At 41.2% G+C, this 5000-nt stretch overlaps 1 protein-coding gene across 3 annotated transcripts in view; it reads right to left on the bottom strand.

Annotated features, from left to right (window-relative positions):
• Positions 1-4949: 4949 nt before the first annotated feature.
• The window catches only part of elmo2 (engulfment and cell motility 2), a 21483-nt gene continuing 21432 nt past the window's right edge, over positions 4950-5000 (bottom strand). For all 3 annotated transcript variants that reach the window (XM_083535528.1, XM_083535529.1, XM_083535530.1), the window contains one exon: positions 4950-5000. This exon is cut by the window's right edge. The gene's annotated coding sequence lies outside the window, so the exon portion shown is untranslated.

Genomic DNA, 5000 nt, shown 5'->3' with positions numbered 1-5000 from the left:
CATGATATTAACAGCACAAGTTGATAATGTGCATGTGATCAGATGTTCTGGAGCACAAGGTTATGATGTGATGTGTGTTATGTGTAGAACTCGCTAAAAACATACGTCTTTAAACTGCACTTAAACTGGGAGAATGTGTCTGAGCTCCAAACACTGTCAGGAAGACTATTCCAGAGTTTAGGAGCTAAATGTGAGAATGTTCTACCACCTTTAGTGGACTTTGCTATTCTAGGAACTACTAGAAGTCCAGAGTTTTGAGATCTCAGGGAGCGTGACGGATTGTAGCGTGTTAAGAGACTGGATAGATACATGGAGATAAAACATTTAGTGCTTTATAAGTGAGTAGCAGTAGTTTGTAGTGGATTCGAAACTTAACAGGAAGCCAATGTAGGGACGATAAGATTGGGGTTATATGATCGTATTTTCTTGACCTAGTAAGAACTCTTGCTGCGGCATTCTGAACTAACTGAAGCTTGTTTATTAATGATGCAGGACATCCACCTAGTAATGCATTACAGTAGTCTATTCTAGAGGTCATAAACGCATGGACGAGCTTCTCTGCATCAGATATAGATAACATATTTCTTAGCTTAGAAATATTTCTAAGGTGAAAGAAGGCTGTTTTTGTAACTTGATTGATGTGATTTTTGAAAGATAAGTTGCTGTCTAAAATAACTCCCAGGTCTTTTACCGTTGAACTAGTAGTTACAGAACAACCGTCTAAATGCAGGCTGAGATGCTGGAGCTTCTGTGTACTGGTTTTTGGGCCGATGAGCAAAATCTCCGTTTTATCAGAATTTAATAGCAGAAAGTTATGGGTCATCCAATCTCTTATTTCTTCAACACACTCAGTTATGCGAGCTAATTGAGCTGTATCGCCTGGTTTGGATGAAATATATAGCTGGGTATCATCAGCATAACAATGGAAGCTAATTCCATGCCTTCTAATAATATTTCCTAACGGAAGCATGTATATTGTGAAAAGCAGGGGTCCTAGAACTGACCCGTGTGGCACGCCATAATTTACTAGCATTAGCCTGCATAGCTTTCTATTTAAGTCTACAAAATGGTAACGATCGGACAGGTAGGATTTAAACCAGCTTAATGCCTGTCCCTGAATGCCGATGTAATTCTGTAAGTGATCCAGGAGAAGATCATGATCTATAGTGTCGAACGCAGCACTAAGATCTAGTAAAACTAACAGCGAGATGAAGCCTTGGTCTGAAGCTAAAAACAGGTCATTAGTGATTGTAACTAGAGCAGTTTCTGTGCTATGATGGAGAAACCTGACTGAAACTCTTCAAAGATATTGTTCTCTTGTAAGTAGGAACAGAACTGGGCAGCGACAATCTTTTCTAAAATCTTAGACATAAATGGGAGATTTGAAATTGGTCTGTAATTCGATAGCGTGTTTGGATCCAGATTAGGTTTTTAATGAGGGGCTTATTAACTGCTAACTTGAGGGTTTAGGGACATGACCTAACGATAGTGAGGAGTTAATAATATTGAGAAGAGGCTCACCAGCTGTATGGAACACTTCCTTCAGTAGATTAGTTGGAATGGGATCTAACTGACATGTTGTTGTTTTAGCTTTGGTAATAACATCCTACAGCTCTTCCTGTCCTGTACATGTAAAACACTGTAAATGTGGAGTTGTAGGTGAGATTGTGTCAGGAGATGCTGTTAGAGAAAAGCTGTCTGGTGGTCGACAGAAAGTTGTCTGGTGGTCGACAATAAAAGCCTCTTGACTTGACTTGAGGTTGGACCTCCACAATTTTTTTTCTAATACTATCAATTTTTTCAGTGAAGAAATTCATACTAAACTGTGATGGAACACATTTTTCAGATACCTGATTTGTAGTTAATTTAGCTACTGTACTGAAAAGAAACCTGGTGGTCTAGTGGTTAGGATGCGGCGCTCTCACCGCTGTGGCCCGGGTTCGATCCCCGGTCAGGAAACCGACCCCAGCCATTAGGGTTGCACAAGCCTTAGTGCCGGTCCCAAGCCCGGATAAATGGGGAGGGTTGCGTTAGAAAGGGCATCTAGCATAAAAACATGTGCCAAATCAAAACATGTGGATGATCCGCTGTGGCGCCCCCTAATGGGAGAAGCCGAAAGAAAGTTTTTACTGAAAAGGAACCTGGGATTGTTTTTGTTATTTTCTATGAGTTTGCTCAGGTGTTCAGCGCTAGCAGCTTTTAGCGCCTGTCTGTAGCTCAGCATACTGTCTTTATACGCTATTTCTAAATACCTCCAATTTAGTTTTCCTCCATTTTCTCTCCAGATTACGTGTTGTTCTCTTTAGGGCATGCGTATGACTATTATACCAAGGTGCAGGTGCTTGTTCTCGAACCTTTTTTAACCGGATGGGGGCAACAGTGTCTAAAGTGCTAGTGAGGATAAGGTCTATGTTGTTCGCCATCTCATCAAGATGATCAGCATTTATGGGTTTAATGTGAAACTGAGATAAATCAGGCAGGTTACTTATGAATCTGTCCTTAGTGGTTGGAATAATAGTCCTACCAAGTCGATACCGTGGTGAAACACGGTTAATCTGCTCTACCGGTAGTGTGTACAGTAGGAGATAATGGTCTGTGATGTCATCACTCTGGGGTAAAATATCTATATCAGTGACGTCTGCTCCGTAGGATATTATTAAGTCTAGTGTGTGGTTAAAACGGTGGGTTGGTCTGGTGACGTTTTGTTTAACTCCAAAAGAGTTTAGTAAATCGACAAATGATAATCCTAGGGCATCGTTTGCATCATCTACATGAATATTAAAATCTCCTACAAGCAGCACTTTATCAAAGCTGATCAAGAGGTCTGAGAGAAAACAAGCAAACTCATGAAGAAAATCAGCGTAGGGTCCTGGGGGTCTGTACACGGTGACCAGAGCGAGTTTTCTATGCATCTCTGAAAGTGCAATTTTAAGAACGAGCACTTCAAATGATTTAAAGCTGAATCCTAATCTCTGACTAACATTAAGAGAAGCACTATAAATGGTTCCTACACCCCCCCCCCCCCCCACGACCAGTCTGACGGGGCTCATGCTTATAAACATATCCTGACGGTGTCGACTCGTTTAGACCCATATAATCACCTGGTTTAATCCAGGTCTCAGTGAGACAGAGTGCTGAGAGATTATTCTCTATGATCATCTCATTTACAATCAGTGCTTTGGGTGCAAGTGATCTAATGTTTAAAAGACCGAACTTTAGAACTTTGTTGTGTTTGTTTATCTGGCATTTTTCAGTTTTAACTGCAATAAGATTATTTCTGGATCTTGTGTATGTAATTCTTGGTTTTACTACCCGAGGAATAGATACGGTTTCTATAAACTGGGCTGTGTGTGAACTTGTAACTATTTGGTCTGTAGTATGCGTGTTCTCATAGTTGAAGATTTCTTGATGTCTTACCAGTCAGATGGTGTGTAGTATCCTAGAGATGTTATCTGATAGCACTGCTGCTCCAACTCTGCTGGGGTGCAGGCCATCAGGGCGGAAGAACCTCGGACGCTCCCAGAAACAGTTCCAGTTATTAACAAAGAGAAGTTTATGTTCTCGACACCATGACTGTAACCATTCATTTAGAGCTAAAAGTCTACTAAACTTCTCAGCCCCTCGCTGGTAAGTTGGAAGAGGTCCTGACACTATGATCCTCGTTGTGGGTGATGTGCTGCGTAACGTCTCCACCAGGATCCTGAAGTCCCTCTTTAAGATCTCCGTTTGCCTCAGCTTGGTGGCATGAAGCATGAAGAACAACAGCTCTGAAGTTCTCATTCAGGATCGCGGGTACCTGTGCAGCGACATCGAGAACACGAGCACCAGGAAAACAGCGAGTGTGCACCTTACCTTTAGCTCGGGTAGCGCGGACATGCCGGACGATGGAATCACCAACAATCACAGTATCGCGTTCCGTCTCGCAGAGAGGGGCAAAGCGGTTCTCGGTCGAGATCTCGAAGGCTGGTGGTGGAGGCGGAGGAGACGTCCTCGACTGGGGCTAAGCTCGTGTCTCAACTCTGTTGAGATGATTTTTTTTTTTATATATACAAAGACAAAGCAAACCTGAAAAAGTGTTTTGAAGTGTTTGAGAAAGATGAAGGTCTTCACATGTCGATAACCAGGGACTCCGCTGTTCGGACATCTAGGGAGAACTTGGGCAGATTGAACACAAGTCGTGCAGCTGCGTTTTGGATCATTTGCAGTGGATCAGTAGCGTTCAGGGGAAGATCTGCCAGCAGAGAGCTGCAGTAGTCCAGTCTTAAAATCACAAGAGACTGAACAAGAACCAGGGCAGCCTGTGTGGACAGAAACAGTCGAATTCTTCTGAAAGTAATGAGATATTTATGTGCAAACGTGACTCCATGATGGTTGAACAAATAGATTTGAGAATTTCATTTCTGATCTGAGAAACGCTCCAAAGATACTGAGAAAAACTGTAACCATTTTCATTCGATGATTTATGCAATGATCTAATGCAGGGCTGCTCCCACTTTTTCATCTTGTGATCTGCTTTTAAAATGCCCATGTGAAAAGGATCTGTTCATTACAAAATTCTAAATATATATATTTATTTATATATAATGCATGTACTTTATATATTCATGTTACCGTAACTTGTATTACTTCCAGATGATCATCAGTTCTGGTGGAACTGTATAAGGACTTAATCTTCTTTTGTGAAAAGGCCAAATCTCATAAATAAGTGAAAGTCACTGAGTGCACTAGTTTTGTAGGAGCTCACACGTGTTGCACATGCGTGATGGCACCAGTGTTAGAGAAGATCTCAGACTTTTATTGAATGCTACGTGATCTACCCTCACTATATTTACTATCTGATGATGTTTGGGAGGGAGTGAGACCGATTCTTCTGCACTTATTGGAATATTTAATGATAATATTTTTATGAGCATGAAATAATCTGAATAAAATTCATAAAACCTCAAGAACATGTTTAATTAGCATTTATTCACACAAACCCATTAAAACACACACACACA

Source organism: Silurus aristotelis (genome assembly GCF_946808225.1).
Source record: "Silurus aristotelis genome assembly, chromosome: 29".
NCBI classification, from domain to species: domain Eukaryota; kingdom Metazoa; phylum Chordata; class Actinopteri; order Siluriformes; family Siluridae; genus Silurus; species Silurus aristotelis.
Note: the sequence above shows the minus strand (reverse complement) of the source record. Positions and strands in the feature narration are given on the sequence as shown.